The sequence below is a fragment of the Oncorhynchus kisutch genome, linkage group LG5, assembly GCF_002021735.2.
Source record: "Oncorhynchus kisutch isolate 150728-3 linkage group LG5, Okis_V2, whole genome shotgun sequence".
NCBI lineage: Eukaryota > Metazoa > Chordata > Actinopteri > Salmoniformes > Salmonidae > Oncorhynchus > Oncorhynchus kisutch.
The window spans coordinates 34,975,271-34,994,951 of NC_034178.2; the positions used below are offsets into that span (position 1 = coordinate 34,975,271).

The 19,681-nt window shown below is 43.7% G+C and overlaps 1 pseudogene; it reads left to right on the forward strand.

The window, feature by feature from the left end:
* Positions 1 to 522: 522 nt before the first annotated feature.
* LOC109891522 (myosin-7-like) lies at positions 523 to 19,288 on the forward strand (annotated as a pseudogene).
* Positions 19,289 to 19,681: the final 393 nt, after the last annotated feature.

Below are 19,681 nucleotides of genomic sequence, written 5' to 3' on the forward strand. Positions count from 1 at the left end.
TCTGTAAATAACTGTGAATAAATTATTTAATAATAGTAAACTATTAGTTAACCCTTGTGTAATAAGACAGTTATTTAGAATATATTTCAGGATGACACTTTATAGACCTATCTGCTCACAACGGTATTTGAACTTTTTAAACCACTTATGTTTACAATATCGTGGGCAACTAAAACGGATTATCAGTCAAATGTATTGTGTTTCAGTCTAGTTAGGCAATTACGTATTGTCATTCGTATTGTCATTCTGCATGGTTGTCGACTAGATAGTGGTTCCACAGCTGATAGTGACACCAAAGTTTATAAAAGCAGTTCAAACGTATTATAATTATGTGTACCCCTTCACAATGTGTACCCTACATGAATTGTTACTGTAAAAATAGCCAGCTTGAGATAAAAACCTTGCTTTCCTTTTGTGTCAATTGAGACACGCGGTCACGACCAATAGGCGATGGAGGAGGTGGCATATGCTAATTAGGGATTAAGCTACTCTGACCGTGACCTTGAGAAAGACAATAAAAAGCGCACACACTGTTCCAAATACTCATCCCGTTGCAGGACCCTGTTTTGAGGTCAGTTACAACTTAAACTCGTCTGTTTGTTTTTTTTACATCATTACACGCCTTTACGCACCAGTGTAAACCCATGTGTGGTTTTTTATACAATAATTTTTTTTTAAATTCTTGCTGAAAAAAATGTATCTTGCTATTTCTCTGCTGCCTAAACTGTGTTGTCATCTATTGTCAAGAATGGATTTACTCACTACATTACGCACGAATCGTAAATGTTGTTCTTTGAGTTTGTCCAAACGTAACTTTTTATGAATGAAGAAAAAGTTGACTCACTTAAATGTGAACCGTAATAAGAAAACAAAAGAATGCACAGTAAATGTTCCTCTCTTTTCCAAGGAGTTTGAGAAATCGTCTGTCCTGTCGGTGCTTCGTCGGCGTGTGGAGTTGCCATTGCGGTCATGTCCCGCTTTGATGCGAATGAGTTCGGAGAGGCTGGTCCTTTTCTATGCTAAACTGACCTGGAGTTGCTGGCTGCGAAGACCATCGCGTTTGATGGTAAAAGCGAACATGGGTTCCAGACGCAAAGCAGGCTTACATTGAGGTTAAGATCAACGAGCTCAACGGAGACCAAGTCATCGCTGAGACCAAAGTTAGAAGGGTGAGTGTTGCGCTCAGGGATTTGACACAACCATTTACTCAGGTTTAGAAGATATGACTACCTCCTCACTGTGCAAAAACTGTTTGAATCAACGTTGTTTCCGCGTCTTTAATATATATTGATGACGTTGAATCAATGTGGGAAAACTGATTGGATTTGCAAAAAGTCATCAACATAAGGGAATTTCGTTTTTTTCCCCCACCTTTTAACCTAAGTCAAATAACATGTAATGTTTTGTTGATTTCACTTTAGTTGACAACTCAACTAAATGTAAATCAAAACTAGAAGTTGAACTGGCATCTGTGCCCAGTGGGTCATTTCTTTGCAGGTGTTTATAGATAGTTAAATACTAAATAAATAATTAAATACTCATAATAAATATAGTATAATAATTTATTCTGATGCATTAGTATGAATAGTTTTTAAGAATAAAATGGAATATAGGTTTGTAGTGACTGAATATGATATGACAACAGAACCAGAATATATATGACCACAGTTTTCCTTGCCCAAGGCCCCAGTCTCACTGTCGCCTCTTCCTACTTCCTCTCCCCAACTCTAGTCTCTTACAGTGTAGCAGGGGGACATCCAGCAGATAAATCCTCCTAAGTTTGACAGGATAGAGGATATGGCCATGCTGACACACCTCAACGAGGCCTCTGTGCTCTTCAACCTGCGCAGGCGCTACGCCGCATGGATGATCTACGTGAGTGACCCCACAGGGGCAATGGCGGGGTGGGACAGTTGTTCCATGCACTTCCTGGGATCCTTGAGTAGCCAGAACCACAAGTCAGTCTGTTTTAGACCATATGAAATGAGACTGTCAGTTAGTGCTCCTCATCCTTCTATTATTGCTCAGTTGGGTCTTTTGGGGAACAACTTGATTTAACAGTATGTCAAAGGTGTTGAAACTATAGCCCAGGTATGATGAATTGCCTTATTCAACTCTCTCTCCACAGACTTACTCTGGGCTGTTCTGTGTGACAGTGAACCCATGCAAATGGCTGCCTGTCTGCACCTCCCCTGTTGTCGCTGCCTACAAAGTCAAGCGCCGTGCAGAGGTCCCGCCCCACGTCTACGCCATCACAGACAACGCCTACAATGACATGCTGCGCAGTGAGTCACTCAGCACAAATAATACTCACACTCCTCCATGTTGTCAGAAACCTGATGCTTGCCACTAGAAGTCATGATAGTGCACACAAACACCAGACAGTAATGGAATATGACGTGACTTAAGTAGAGCTTCACCAAAATACAAGTTGACGTAGTGCTACTACTATTACACAAGCCTTTTCTAACAGTTCACTCTTTATGATATCTACACAGATCGCGAGAATCAGTCCATGCTCATCACATAAGTAAAAACCCAAATCCATCTCAGAAAACTGTGCTCTAATCATTGTGATACCCTACCGTCTGCTGTTGTTCCATTACACTACTAGCAAAAACAAGAAGAACAACTTGTGACGTTGGCCTTGTCTCTGTATACACAATCAGAATGTATTCTAGGCCATCCAAACACAGCCACTGTTTTAAAATGTGTATATAAAACAATATTCTATTTTTGTTTTGTGCTGTAACTCAAGATGTCGAAACAGGAGTTGTTTTTTGGGGGGCTAAAGATTTTGGTACAATTTTTTTCTTTCAGCGAGAACATTCTGGTATTTTGTTCTTGGCTGCAGTTTATAGTCTAATTTTCTTGATTTGTGCATTTTTTTACCTGTTTTATCTACACATTTCCTTTCTTATCTATACTTTTCCCACACTTCTATAGCGGAGAATCCGGTGCTGGCAAAACTGTAAACACGAAACGTGTCATTCAGTATTTTGCCATTGTAGCAGCTCTTGGGGAAGTAGCTGCTAAAAAAAGGAGTAAGGCCAATATGGCATTCCAGATTTCTTTTCCTTCCCCTTTTACATTTTTTTTGGGGGGGTGTTTGGGACTCGCTGCATGTTTACCCTTTCCCTTTATGACTTCTTGGTCATATTCTGTCATTCAGCATCAAAACAGTGAATGTTAATATACATTTTTACTGTCCTTTGTGGCTCAAAGTCCATGTTTGTCATGTATGCAGCCCTCGTTTGTTACTGCTTGTTCTCGTTCTCATTTTTGAATCTTTATTTTTTTCATTATTTCAAGTCTTATATCTTTCCTTTTTGAAACGTTCTGTTGTTATTAACACCCGTTACAGGCCCACCATTGAACATTTTTTGAGGAAAAAAAACAAATTCCATTTTAGAATAAGGCTGTAACGTAACAAATTGTGGAAAAAGTCAAGGGGTCTGAATACTTTCCGAATGCATTGTATATACAGTGGGGCAAAAAAGTATTTAGTCAGCCACCAATTGTGCAAGTTCTCCCACTTAAAAAGATGAGAGAGGCCTGTAATTTTCATCATAGGTACACTTCAACTATGACAGACAAAATGAGAAAAAAAATCCAGAAAATCACATTGTAGGATTTTTAATAAATGTATTTGCAAATTATGGTGGAAAATAAGTATTTGGTCACCTACAAGCAAGATTTCTGGCTCTCACAGACCTGTAACTTCTTCTTTAAGAGGCTCCTCTGTCCTCCACTCATTACCTGTATTACTATCCAAAATGAATGAAAGCTTTTGAAAAATGGATGGCAATAGCGTAAATTAGTTGGTTGATTATACTCCATCTGCTTTATGTGATTGTTACTGTTTACTCTGCACCACTCCTACAGGGCAAGTTCATCAGGATCCACTTTGGGCCCACAGGGAAACTAGCCTCTGCAGATATTGATATATGTGAGTACCATCAAAAAGCAAAGTGAGATGAGCTCATAACACCTGCATAAAGGGCACAACTCTGCACACAAGTTTCAGGGTGTGATGAAATCAAAGATATGCCCATTCTTTCTCTCCTTTAGATCTTCTGGAAAAATCCAGAGTGATATTTCAGCAGCCTGGAGAGAAGCTACCATATCTGCTACCAGATCATGTCCCAGAAGAAAACAGAACTTCTGGGTAAATTAGGATGAAATTCAATACTACCCAGAAAGTGTTAGTGTTAGGTGACCCAATTGCATGGGTTTTGATTGACAAAGATTGTCTCCACCACAGACATACTGCTGGTGTCCACCAAGCCGTACGACTACCACTTCTGCTCTCATGGCGTGACCAATGTGGAGAACATGTACGATGGAGGGGAGCTCATGGCCACCGATGTAAGAGCTCTTACTCTGCTATTCCTTACTGCTAGACCAACTATCAGTAAGGAATTTGTCATGACATCACTTCCCCTGGTTTCTCCACAGCATGCCATGGATATCCTGGGATTTACTCCTATTGAGAAGTATGGCTGCTATAAGATAGTGGGAGCAATCATGCATTTCGGCAACATGAAGTTCAAGCAGAAGCAGCGCGATGAGCAGGCAGAGAATGATGGCACTGAAAGTAAGGGGGACTACCAATTTGAGATTTTGCATAAAAGTGGACTGTCTAAGACTAATAATCAAGAGCAGATCAGGACCAATTCCATTGTAGCCTCCAACCAAGTGTGTTATGCGTGTGTTTCATCATGTATATGTCCTGTGTGTTTGTCCAGGTGCTGACAAAGCCTCCTACCTGATGGGAGTCAGTTCAGCTGACCTCATCAAGGGGCTCCTGCACCCTAGGGTGAAGGTGGGGAACGAGTATGTGGTGAAGGTATAGAGCGTCGAACAGGTGAGGAGGACTCACCACCGCACAGTCAGGACACAGCACTCAACAGCATCTGTACAGCTACAAATATTCAGTTTTCTTGAAGTGAATTCAGCTTAATTTGTGATAATTTAGCTCAGTGCTGAGCATGTCTGCAGGGATAGCTTCTTAATCTTCTATTGGTCAATATATTCAGCAGACTCTAGAAATTGGTCTCCAAGCAACTGTGTGTGTGTGTGTGTGTGTGTGTTTTAACTATTCCGTCGGAGCTCTGGCCAAAGCCACTTACGATATGTATGTTCAAATGGCTGGTGGGACGCATCAACAAGACCCTGTACACATCCCTGCCTCGCCAGTTCTTTATCGGAGTGCTGGATATAGCTGGCTTTGAGATCTTTGATGTGTCTTTCCTTCCAACAATTTTCACAGAATGTTTTAATTCACTCTCTTCCTGGATCTTAAACAGATTTTTGTGTGTGTGGTCTGTAAATATCAACATTCTTTTCCAGCTTCATTTCACAAGACTAAAATCTGAAGTGCTTCTTGCATTCTTACAATCTGAGGCTTTTATTCCACTCGATATGCTTTTTTAGAACCCCGGTCCCTCTTTCATTTCAGCTCAACAGCTTTGAGCAGCTATGCCTCAACTTCACCAATGAGAAACTGCAACAGTATTTCAACCACCACATGTTCATCCTGGAGCAGGAGGAGTACGAATGGGAGGGCATTGAGTGGACCTTAATAGACTTTGGACTCATACAGGCTGACATTGAACTCATAGAGAAGGTATGTGGAGCTACCACTTCTCAAAGACATTACATTAACATTAGAAATTAACAAGAACTTCCCACCTCGGATGAGGTATTGAACCCAATGATGTGTTTGCTTGCTAGTATGTTTCATGACAGGATCCTGCATGTGTGTTTGTTCCTGCAGAATTTGTATGTATTGTTTTATATTTGATTGCATGATCCATCTCAGATTCACTACATGTATGTTTAGTTGAGCTTTGTTTCTTCTGCCCCTGGGGATCATGTCCATCCTTGAAGAGGAGTGCATGTTCCCCAAGGCTACAGACAACAGCTTTAAAGCCAAGATGTACGACAACCACATTGGAAAGTCAGCTAACTTCCAGAAACCGCGGCCCGATAAGAAGCGCAAGTATGAGGCCCACTTTGAGCTGATGCACTACGCTGGAGTGGTAAGTGTGTATGAATGGTATAATATTACAATACAATTGAAACAAACCAATAACTTGACAATCATGAATATATATATACAACACAGAAAGTAGAAAAGGAAACAAACGTTTCATTTTTCACTTACAAATTTCATTAGGATTTTTTGGCAGTAGTTAGAGCAACTTTTAGCCACATGAGCTTCTCAATCAATATCAATATCCTTAGTGATATTCACTCAAAACCGAGCAGGATTTGAAAGTATTGTGATATGTCCTTTCTATACCCCTCTTTCCAGAAAACGATGTGTCCTCCTAATTATCGTGTAGTGTATGTGAAAGTATTATCTAGAAAGTATGTTAACGGTTGACTTCATCCTGACACCCCAGGTACCATACAACATCATTGGGTGGCTGGACAAAAACAAAGACCTGTTGAATGAGACGGTGGTGGTGGGCTTCCAGAAGTCCTCCAACAAGCTGCTGTCGTGCCTCTATGAAAACTATGTTGGCCCTGACTCAGACCAAAAGACTGGAGGAAAGGAGAAGAGGAAGAAGGCTGCCTCTTTCCAGACCATGTCACAGCTGTATGAGGTGAGAGTGACAATTTGCTCTATCAACAAAATGCTGGATAAATTGACAATATCACAAGCTAATCGAATGAGATCCAGCTGGATTATACTTTTCCTACTGTAGTAGACAGTAAAACTATACAAGTCATTAAGGTGTAATAAACAAACAGAAAGGATATCGCTAGTTAGGCAGTGAAGCTGCATCAACATTGAGAGATCATCTATCCTGTGCTGAGAAGGAGACAGTTAAGACTTGCAGTGATGTTTAGGGAAATGATCACATGAACATCACTTTAAGTCTGTGCTGGCTCCATTCTCATAAACATCGCACACTGTATCCTCCCTGAAGTCAATGGAAGAGCTACAGCTGTGCACCATAACTGAAAGAGTGAGGGAGAATTTGTTTTCATAAACTGCTGCAATAACTTAGATATTTGCTGACGTTGTAAACGCTGAACCTACATTGAGCAACATTCCCATCGTCAATGCTAGCTTAGGTTTTCATTCTCTCCACCCGTTATGTGCGCTTCTCTGTCTGCAGGAGAACCTGAACAAGCTGATGACTAACCTTCGCTCCACTCAGCCACACTTTGTGCATTGCCTTATCCCCAACGAGACCAAGACCCCAGGTACGCCACAGTGCAACATTCAACTGAGATCCAAGGGAGTCGGAGTGCCAAAGAAATCTGAGGAACATCTTGTTTACTGTAAGTGCTCCAGAGAGCATCCTCTACTCTGATTGATTACCTCCTCTACCCAGGTCCTCTGCAGGGATCATGGATTCCTTCATGGTGCTGCACCAGCTTCGCTGTAACGGTGTGCTGGAGGGCATTAGGATATGCAGGAAGGGATTTCCAAACAGCATCATATACGCAGAGTTCAAACAGCGGTGAGTGTGATAACACACGTTCATTCCCACAACACACACATAAAAAAATATATTTGGAATTAATCATACAATACAATGTTAGTTTTTTTTACTAACAGCTATCACATCCTGAATCCACATGCCTTCCCCGATGATACGTTTATGGACAGCAGGAAAGCAACAGAGAAACTGCTCCAGAATATGAGGACCAGGAAGTAAGGGACCATGGCTTCATTTGATTTGATCCTTTCAAGTGCTCTAGTAGAGTACCTAAATGAAGTCAGGTGTACTTATGATCTGAGAGTATTTGGCCAACATTTAAACCCAGAGAGGTTTTATCATGGCATTTCTTTGGAACCATTCATAGTAAGATAAAGACATCAGCATAAACAAACCAACTCCTCCACCAGTTGCTTCCTCCAACAGGTTCAATAGTAATATGATCAGTTGCTCCCTTTCAGTTTGTGATATATTATAACTTAGTGCTCCCATTGTGTAGTACAGGGCTATTCAACTATATTCTTATGCGGGCCAGATGTAAAAAAAGGTTTATTGCAGGGGGGCCGGACAATTTTTCACATTCTTTGGAAGAACTGTAAAAAAGCAACGCACAACCACCAATAAAGCACATTTCTTAAAATTAATCGTCACCAAAAGTAGTTAGGAAAGGAGGAGGGCGCTCAACCAACGTGAGTCGAGGGTGCAACCCCCGAATTTGAAAGGAGCAACGCTCGCTCACCAAAACTAAGCATCTCAATAAATGACACAAAGACATATTCAAATCAGGTAATGCCAAATTCCAGTCGGAAGGGAGTTTAAAGCTTTGAATTCATTTCCCTTTGTCATGAGGTGCACTTTTAGTCACACTCCTAACGAGTCCTATGAGTCTCAGAGGGGGAAACAGAATGCACGTACATACGTGTTCCTTGGAGTCATATCTTTCAGGAATGGGGTCATAATATTTTGTAGCTTAAACTGTGGCTAGATCCAAATTCATATGAAGAAAAAATAAATCAACACGCCAGAGGTGCTAGAAACCCCTAAAAACAACACTAGAAACAACCACTATGGTGCTTGTCGTTTTGGTACTGAACGTCAAATTTGTGCCTGGAATTTTTTGCAGAACTTTTATTAAATGTTCAGAATTGATCAAAGGGCGAGTATAAATTAATACACGGGCTGGATCTGGCCCGCGGGCCGCTAGTTGAATAGTCCTGGTCTAGTATGTGTGGTATGCAAGGGCAATGTTAGCGGCGTGTGTGAGGCGTGTGCTTGTCCATGTATGGTTACCCTGCATGTGTGTGGCCCCCACGGTAATATTGACCCCATTACCTCCCTCACACACACTCCTCCCCACCCGTCCCGGCCCCTCTCCCCTCTCTGCTCTCCCTAAATTAAACAATGCTGACGGTGTCCTTAGAGCCAGGTGGTGACATGTGCCAAGTGGCAGCTGCTAGGGCCCACCCTAAAAATACAACCCCCCCCGCCTACCCCGTGGCCCTTGGCCTCTTTTGTCCCAGGCGCCTGCAGTTCTAAGTAAGCACATAGATGGAATATGTGGCGGGTGACAGATGATTAAAGGCCGCTGTTTGATAGAGGGCTTTAGTTTCTAAATAAACACATAGACACTCACCTTTGAGAGGCAGAGCATGGAGTCATGTCAGAAATGCAATCATACTCATACCACAGCCACCTCCCCATTCACTCTGCTACCCCCGACACCCTGCCTGACCATGGCCCTGTACTCACTCAGGCACACATTCACAACTCTGACAGGAAGTGCCTGACCAGGTTGCAAAAATGTCTTGTATCTAAAAGAATTCTTCAGCTGTCCCCATAGGAGAACCCTTTTTGGTTCCAGGTACAACCCTTTTTGGTTCCAAAACCACAGGCTTAAGATTTTCAAAATAAGGATAATATAATAATATCCTTTTGGGTTCCATGTAGAACCCTCTGTAAAAAGGGTTCTACCTGGAACCAAAATGAGTTCTCCAAAGGGTTCTCCTATAACCCCTTTAGGTTCTAGATAGCACTTTTTTTCAAATAGTGTAGTTGAAGATGTCTAGGGGTGTGAGACGCCATCGTTATTTTGGAAATCTTCAGCCTTTGGTTGATCCAAGACATTAAACATGTCATGAGGGATGCCAGATTGCATAATTATTCCAATTTTAATTTGCCTAACAATAAAGGAACTCATAACTATGATGAGACAGCCTAGGTCAATTACAAGCTGTGGTGAGTTTCTAACCAGACATTTTCACTTGATCAAAAAATACAGTTGACTTATTTATGTGTGGTAATTGTTCATTTAGTAGGAACGGTAGAGAGATCCTCAAAATATAAGATAAAGATAAACCTCAAGTTAAATTTGATATTTTCTCATTTAAGAAAAGAAGAACGTCTTTGAGCCACACAGCTAAGCAGGTATAGGCGCTGAGGATTTCCAACGGCTCAGCACAGTTGTGAATGCAATAACATGAGGGTGTTTTTCCACATTTTATTACGTTACTGCTTATTCTAAAATTGATTAAATCTACACACAATACCCCATAATGACGAAGCAAAACATGTACAAAAAATGTAAAACAGAAATACCTTACATAAGTATTCAGACCCTTTGCTATGAGACTCAAAATTGAGATCAGGTGCATCCTGTTTCCATTGATCATCATTGATATGTTTCTACAACTTGATTGGAGTCCACCTATCTATAAAAGGTCCCGCAGTTTACAGTGCATGTCAGATCAAAAACCAAGCCATGAGGTCGAAGGAATTGTCCGTAGAGCTCCGAGACAGGATTGTGTCGAGGCACAGAGGGTACCCAAAAATGTCTGCAGCATTGAAGATCACCAAGAACACAGGGGCCTCCATCATTCTTAAATGGAAGAAGTTTGGAACCTCCAATACTCTTCCTAGAACTGGCCGCCCGGCCAAACTGAGCAACCGGGGGAGGAGGCCCTTGGTCAGGGAGGTGACCAAGAACCCGATGGTCATTCTGACAGTACTCCGGAGTTCTTCTGTTGAGATGGGAGAATTTTCCAGAAGGACAACCATCTCTGCAGCACTCCACCAATCAGGCCTTTATGGTAGAGTGGCCAGACAGAAGCCACTCCTCAGTAAAAAAGAACATGACAGCCCGCTTGGAGTTCACCTAAGGACTTTCAGACCATGAGATTCTCTGGTCTGGTGAAACCAAGATGGAACTCTTTGGCCTGAATGCCAAGCGTCATGTCTGGGGGAAACCTGGCACCATCCCTACGGTAAAGCATGGTGGTGGCAGCATCATACTGTGGGCATGTTTTTCAGCGGCAGGGATTGAGAGACTAGTCAGGGTTGAGGGAAAGATGAACGGAACAAAGTACTGAGAGATCCTTGATGAAAACCTGCTCCAGAGTGCTCAGGATCTCAGACTGGACAACGACCCTAAGCACACAGCCAAGACAATGCAGGAGTGGTTTCAGGACAAGGCTCTGAATGTCCTTGAGTGGCCCAGCCAGAGCATGGACATGAACTCGATCGAAATAGCTGTGCAGCGATGCTCCCCATCCAACCTGACAGAGCCTGAGAGGATCTGCAGAGAAGAATGGGAGAAACTCTCAAAATACAGGTGTGCCAAGCTTGTAGAAGACTTGAGGATGTAATCACTGCCAAGTTGCCAAGTTGCTTCAACATAGTACTTAGTAAAATGTCAGAATAAATGTGATATTTCAGTTGTTTTTTAAAATAAATTTGCTAAACTTTCTGAAAACCTGTTTTTGTCATTATGGGGTATTGTGTGTAGAATGAAAAACTATTTGATACATTTTTGAATAAGGTTGTAATGTAACAAAATGTGGAAAAAGGGAAGGGATCTGAATACTTCCCAAATTCACTGTAAATGGGGTCTTCTACATCTCTAAAAATAGCAGCATGGGGTGATGGTTGAAGTTGAATAGCTAGGACCTGTGATGAGATTTAAAAGATCGAAGTCCAGAAGCTCATCATTTTGGAGCAAGACCATGAACATGTGTGTGAAGTTAGCAGGAGACTGGGTCCAACGCCCACACTTGTCATCAAAGTCAGGGTATATCTCTGCTACTCTAGACTTGCTCATATGAACTCGATGGAGCACCTTAAACTGGTTGAGTCCAAGTCGAGCACAGGAAGAAGAGGGAAAAAGCCCTAATTCTGACCTCTACTTACTTCCTGTATCCAGGGAGGCTCTGGTGATCATCCAGTGGAACATCCGGGCCTTCAACACGGTGAAGCACTGGCAATGCATGATGCTCTTCTTCAAGATCAAGCCTCTGCTAAAGAGCGCCACCACAGAGAAGGAGATGGCCACTCTGAAGGAGGCCCTGGAGAAGTTATAGGTAAAACGTAAAGAACTGGAGAAGAAGCAGGTCAATCTGATCCACCTCTCTCTGGAGCTACAGGCAGTAAGTTCCCACAGACTGACGGCGATGCACGCATTTACTACCTACTACAACATGGTACCATTAGGGCTCCAATGTCACCTCACATTTCTCCCTCTCTCTCTCCCTGCAGGAGTAGGAAAACCTGGCGGATGCGGAGGACGGCTGTGACCTCCTGATCAAGGCTAAGATCCAGCTGGAGGCCAAGGTCAAAGAGATGATGGAGAGGCTGGAGGACGAGGAGGGGATGAACGCCTGCGTGCTCGCCAAGAAACGCAAGCTAGAGGACGAGTGTGCTGAGCTGAAGAAAGACATTGATGACATAGAGATCACCATGACCAAGGTGGAGAAGGAGAAACATGCCCCTGAGAACAGGGTGAGGAGACTAGAGGAACACAGAGAAGGAGATCAGACCAGACAGTCACAGAGAGGGAGAGGACACTGAACCACATATGTCATAGTCCTCTTGTCCTTTAAAGTGAAAGAGATTCCTCCTAATTTTAGATGATACAAACAGTGGTAGTATAGTCCTGACTTAATGTAATTAATTAATCAAGTCAGCGTCAATACTCCATCCAACTGAAACGTCTGAAAAAAAAATCTAACTTTAGCAACCTAATATTGGTGAATATGTGCAGATGAGAATGCGATGTGCATAGCTGAGTTCCTGAAGTCATCGTATCCCTTGTCTCCTCTTCTCCAGGTGAAGAATCAGATTGAGGAGATGTCAGCTCTGAATGAGATCGTCCTGAAGCTGACCAAGGAGAAGAAGGCCCTGCATGAGGCCCACCAGCAGACACTGGACAACCTGCAGGCTGAGGAGTACAACATACTGTCCAAGGCAAAGGTCAACACACTGTCCAAGGCAAAGATCAAGCTAGAACAGCAAGTGGACGATGTGAGTTTACGCACAAGGAACTACAATGCATATCCAACCTGACTAAAATGAAAATAGATATAAATCAAGGGAAATACATTTTTGTTGCGATACATTGCCTTTTTTTACAGCCACCTAATCTTTGACATTCTCCATACTCTTTCCCAAATCAGTTTGGGAAAGCTGTCCATGGAGTCTGTCAAGGACCTAGAGAATAACAAGCAGCAACTTGAAGAGAAGCTGAAAAAGTGAGAACAATCTATTTGATTGAAGACTGAACAACTGATCAGTTCCATGATTATTGATCAAATATGAATGTTCTTTCAAATCAGGAAGGACTTTGAGATTAACCACACTAGCACTAAGATTGGGGATGAACAAGCCTTGACCATTCAGCTCCAGAAAAAGATCAAGGAGTTACAGGTATGAATGGAATACTGGGTCTGGAAATAGTAACAGCGATTTCTGGTTAATATAATACAATACTATCACATTTCTCAGTACATTACAAAGATCACAGACCACAAGCTGAATGCGTCCATTGATCTCTACGTCTATGCCCATATCTTCTCCCAGGCTCGTATCGAGGAGCTAGAGGAGGAGCTGGAGTCTGACGGGGCATCTGGGGCATCTGACGCTGCGCTCAGGCCGACAGTGGTGAGGCCCTGTCCTAGAGCGTTATAGAGACAATGTGTAAAGCCATGGGTTTAGTTTAAAAAAATACTTCCCTGTCTGATCTCCCACTCTGTCCCCCACCCCTGTAGCTGAGTTCGGCAGAAAGCTGGAGGAGCGGGAGGCCCTGGTCACTCAGCCGCAGCGCACAAAGTACTCCTTTAGTCAAAATGCTGGGGAGCTCAAAAAGCAGCTGGAGGAGGAGAATAAGGTTAGAGGCAGTTCTAGGGCCAGTCAGAAGCCCCATACTGTAGTGGAGTGCTGATGGCAGCATCAGTCTGGTATCTTAATGACAATGTATAAACATCTCAATATCATAGCCCACTTAAGCCTAGTGTTCACTACACGATTTTGGCACCAATTTAGCTGTCCCAGGCAAGTTTTTGAGATCGTAGACAAAATCTCCATGTCGTTGCCTACTCGGGTCGCGCGGCCGTCACCGACGCTCGTTTATTATAAGCGGGTTTGAGACGCAATCGGAAGGCTATATTTTGAAACGTTTCATTTTATCGGCACAAAATATGCAATGCTTTTGTAGTGTGAGCTGTGCAATGACATGTTTTGAGAACGGTGATCAGCAATAGCCAATGACAGCTTGCCAGAGAAGAGCCCAGAGAGTTGATGATGTTGTTTTGCATCACCCAGAATGTGTAGACTCTCGAGCAGGAGCAATGACCACTAGTATGTGTTTGTACTTGCCTTTAACCAAAGCGTTGAATCATTACAGCGCTGAAGTTCACAAGCAATGTTATTCAATTCAAAATGTTGGCTAGAAATTTCAACACTGTATGGCAAACGTGAATGTCTGACTGAAAACTTTTATGAGGCTGCTTTGAGCCACAGCTCGTTCTAGTTACATTAACAATCTAATCACATCATCATATATAGATGGTTTAATGTGGGCATCACTATGTTGGCAAGACAAAAAAAACTACAGGAAAGACAATAATTTAATGTGAGATGAACAGCGATGTTCAGGTTTTTTAAATGTCGTGTAGTGTAGTGTACACCCAGCATTAGTTGGTGTGCTTAACAGTACGACTCTCCTTTGCTCCTTCCACCATCTTGGCGCTATCTCCACTATCATTGTCTTCAGGCAAGGAATGCACTGGTCCATGCTCTCCAGTCCTCCCGCCACGACTGTGACCTGCTGAGAGAGCAGTATGACGAGGAGCAGGAGGCCAAGTATGAGCTGCAGCAGGGCCTGTCCAAGGCCAACGCTGAGGTGGCCCAGTGGAGGACCAAGTATGAGACAGACGCCATCCAAAGGACAGAGCAGCTGGAGGAGGCAAAGTGAGTGAGGCATCTAAGGTCTACATACAGTGACAATGACTCTTCACTCTCATCTATGTTTTCAACCCTGGCATAGTAACTAAAAGAGTGACATCTAATTAATGTGAGATGATGTATCTATTCAACGGGAAGAAGCTGGTGACACGTTTGCAGGAGACTGAGGAGTCTGTGGAGGCGTCCAACGCCCAAGTGCACCTCCCTGGAGATGACCAAGCACTGGCTGCAGACAGAGACAGAGGACCTAGTGATGGACCTGGAGCGCTCCAGCACTGCAGCTGCCGCCCTTGACAAGAAGCAGCGCAACTTCGATAAGGTCAGCAATTTGAGATTATCATGGGCAATGCAAATTACAGAGACATGCTGTCAACTTGATGACATGTTGTTGCTGAGTAAGGAACTCAAGTGAATGACCTCAGTGGAAGAAATTGCAATTTAGGTTGTTTTGAACCTAAACGTTATCCAGGCAGGGGCAATGGAATTGCTAATGAGGTGTATTACTGATTTCAGGCGCTGGCTGAGTGGAGGCAGAAGTATGAGGAGTGCCAGTGTGAGCTGGAGAGCTCTCAGAAGGAGTCCAGCAGCCTGAGCACAGAGCTGTTCAAGCTGAAGAACTCCTACGAAGAGGCCCTAGACCATCTGGACGCCACCAAGAGAGAGAACAAGAACCTCCAAGGTACGACCACGTCACACACATTGGAATAACTCTGACTACTGAGTCATTGGTCCTGGTCCAAGCTACATGAGTTGAGCCATTGAATTGTATCATAGCCTAATTAATTTCTCCCCCCAAAACCCCCATATGTCATGATAATCAATAATAATCAAATGATTTATTAGTTGAGAATTTCACATCGATTGTACAAAGTATGGAAACGCAAACTGAAAGGCCTTTTTTCCACTAACCCCACTGTCCTATTCCCTCCACCTACAGAGAAGATTGCTGACTTGTCTGATCAGATCAACCAGGGCTGCCTTAGAGGAGGTTGATGTAAGTCACTGTCTCTCTTTAAGTGTGCTGTACTGTAACCATTGTGTGTATTTGTTTGTATAATATGTTGTTCTCTCTTTCTCTCTCTCAGGGCACTTTGGAGCATGAGGAGAGTAACTCTCCACCTCCTGCTGGAGCTCAATCAGATCAAGGCCGTCATCGACCGGAAGCTGGCGGAGAAGGACGAGGAAATCGACAACCTCCGGTGGGTTAAATCACCACACAGTTAGAAAAACATGCACTGGTAGCGATCTCTCCTTTTAGTATCAGAGGCCCATGTCTAGGAATGTCCTCCCTTGTTAACTCCTCATTTTTTGCCCTCCTCCTCTCCTCCCTCAAACCCCAAGCCAGAACCACCAGCGAGCCTTGGAATCCATGCAGGCCACCCTGGACTCAGAGTGTAAGTCCCGGAATGAGGCGGTGCGTCTGAGGAAGAAGACGGAGGGGGACCTGAACGAGATGGAAGTGCAGCTGAACCACACCAACAGGCTGAGTCCCGGAAACTACTGCACCACCTGCAGGTCCAGATCAAGGCAAGTTCTTCATCAGCTGGTCTGACAACTCCACACTCATTTATGGGTACTGTGACAATGTGACACACGGTTGTAAAATGTCTAGAGACAGGATTTGTATGTATATTTATTTGGTTTTTACAATGCTTTGTTTACACTGTAACAAACTCTTCAGACTCATTCAATTTAAAGTTAGCTACGTGACTCATTGACCCTTCAGATCATTTGCCAGCTGGGTTATGTCAATAGCGTGCTGTACCGAACACAGGCTTTTTCTTTTCTTCCTTTGTATATTTTCTTCCTCCTACATTTGTATAGTTATGACACATTGATTTGATTGGGGAGATAACGGAGAGGGACATAGCAGTCCCACAGTCTGGGTTTGAACACATGGCTCCAGGGGCGACGTGTGGTCCGGGGGGATGGCAGCACTACTGCTAGACAAGCTCCCGGCACTACTACTGAACACTCTCTGTCTCCTCTGTAACCCCAGGACCTGCGGCTGGAGCTGGATGAGACGCTGCACCAGAACGAGGAGCTGAAGGAGCAGACGGAGGTGACGGAGCGCAGGAACAGCCTGCTGACTGCAGAGGTGGAGGAGCTCCGAGCCCTGCTGGAGCAGAACGACTGTTCACGCAAACTGGCCGAGCACGAGCTGCTGGAGTCCACCGAGAGGGTTCACCTGCTGCACTTAAAAGAACACAGGGCGCATCAACCAGAAAAAGAAGCTGGAGAATGACCTGTCTATGTTGTCCACTGAGTTGGACGAGGCTTCGCACGAGTGCCACAATGCAGAGGAGAAAGCCAAGCTGAGGTAAGGGAGAGAGCCAGAAACCCAGGCTAGACTTACTTGTGTGTCTAGTTTAAAATTAAATTAATTTCCGATTACAAATCAATCAATCAAATGTATTTATAAAGCCATTTTTACATCAGCCGATGTCACAAAGTCCTGTACAGAAACCCAGCCTAAAACCACAAACAGAAAGAAATGTGGTTAAGAAAAACTCCCTAGAAAGGCCAGAACCTAGGAAGAAACCTAGAGAGGAACCAGGCTCTGAGGGGTGGCCAGTCCTCTTCTGGCTGTGCCAGGTAGAGATTATAACAGAACATGGCCAAGATGTTCAAATGTTCATAGATGACCAGCAGGGTCAAATAATAATAATCACAGTGGTTGTAGAGGGTGCAACAGGTCACCACCTCAGGAGTAAATGTCAGTTGGCTTTTCATAGCCGATCATTCAGAGTTAGAGACAGCAGGTGCGGTAGAGAGAGAGAGAGTCGAAAACAGCATGTCCGGCGAACAGGTCAGGGTTTTATAGCCGCAGGCAGAACAGTTTAAATATATGAGAGAGAGAGAGAGAGAGAGAGAGCGAGAGAGAGAGAGAGAGAGAAGCCCTCCGAAACAAACTATTGCAGCATAATTACTGCAATAGATCCTGGAACCATATTACAGGTCAAACTCTTCTCTCTGTCATTGTCCATTCAGCCATGATGGCTGAGGAGTTAAAGAAGGAGCAGGACACCAGCTCTCACCTGGAGAGGATGAAGAAAAACATGGAGCACACCACCAAGGACCTGCAGCTCTGCCTGGATGAGGCTGAGCAGATCGCCCTCAAGGGTGGCAAGAAACAGATCCAGAAACTGGAGGGCAAGGTGAGAGTCCAGAGAGCACACCCTTTTCTCATTCACCATCTGTTCATTAGGAGAGTGCAAAGTAAGTAGATTGTTGACTCAATTAGCATGCTCAGGGTTTTGCTTTACCGATTTAGGCCTTACCCATTTTAACAGTCCTGTAAAGACTGTAAAAATGGGACCCGTTGTGTCTCTGCTTAGCACTCAGCATTGGGGGAAAGGCCCTGCGATAGACTTGCGTTCTATCCAGGGGGTGTACTTGTACATCATGCTGCCTCGCGCTACAGAAACAGAAGATAAGCTGCTGCTTCTATGAGCCGCTCTAGTTTGGCAGGTTGGCGTTTATTTGGATGAATCTTATCCTGGTGGCAGAGCTGAGCGATTTCCACTAGATGGGCCAGCGTCAAAGTCAAATTTGTCTATTTACCGAAAAAGAAATGTAAACAAAAATTTGATTTTTGGTCTTATTTTAAGGTTAGGCATGAGGTTAAAAGTGTGTTTACTGTTTGTTAGGGTTAGGTTTAAAATCAGATTTTATGACTTTGTGGCTGTGCCAGGTAGTGACTACCCTTCAGAGCTGCCTCCAGTACATTAGTCATCCCAATAAATGGCAACCTGCTCCGGCCAAGGCTTGTGCAAGGCTACTTCATTTACTTGGTTAAAGTTGTTTACCAATTTTGGATGGTGAGTGTAGATCAGTGATCTGATCAGTCTCCCATCAACAGGTGAAAGAGCTGGAGAATGAGCTGGAGTCTGAGCAGAAGAGGAGCCAGGGTTCTAGAAGGGAGTCCGCAAGTATGAGAGGATGATCAAAGAGCTCACCTACCAGGTACTGAAACATACCACATGATTATATGCACTGTTTATTGAAAGAGCTGCCTGGCCTGTCAGGTGTTGTGATGTGATGTAGTGCGTCATGCTGCCCTCTGCTGTTTGTGTTTGTCCTTGCAGACAGAGGAGGACAGTAAGAACCTGGCCCGTTCTCAGGAGCTCATAGACAAGCTTACAGGCCAAGGTGAAGAGCTACAAGAGGCAGGCTGAGGAAGCGGTAAGTCCCCCACAACATTTCAAGTTTTCATTTAAACTGTTGTGTTACTGTATGAAATGTGGGTCTGTTTCCAAATGGCCTACAGTGGCATGATCTAGTTCCCTGCTCTCTGTCTTCTCCTCTCAGGAGGAACAAGCCAACTCCAACCTGGCCAAGTTCAGGAAGATCCAGCATGATCTGGACAATGCAGAGGGCCGATGCCACTGTCAACAAGCTCCGTGTTCGCACTCGGGACCAAGGGCCCAAGGTCAGTACTACACTTCATGGACGATACCAGTAAATTGTGATATATCACATAACATGGTCTTCTCCGTAGTATTTCTCAGAGTATTTATTCCCATGCCCTCAGTATTATCGGTGGTTGTTACTGAAACATACTGTGTTTCTCTTGTGTGTTTCAGCTCGCAGAGTAATCCAGAGGATAACTACCAAACCAAAGATATCACAGCCAGCCAGCTGCAGCAGTTGTGGTGTGACTGTGGGAGTACAATACAGACCCAATAAAGACTTCTAAAAACACTTATAGTACAATTTGTCTCACCAGATAGGTGCAGTGAAAGGTGTTGTTTTACAGCAGCGGTGTCAACTCATTCCATGGAGGGCCTAGTGCAGGGTTTCTCAAACTAGCAAGCTTTGATCATTTGAATCCGCTGTGTAGTGTTAGGGCAAAAACCAAAAGGTGCACCCCTTGGGGTTCCAAGTACTGAGTTTGGGAAACACCATAGTAGTAGGGTGCCTATTAAGGTTAAGTGCCTTTGCTCATGGGTACAGACAGTTAAAAAAAAAAAAAATTGTCGGCTCAAACC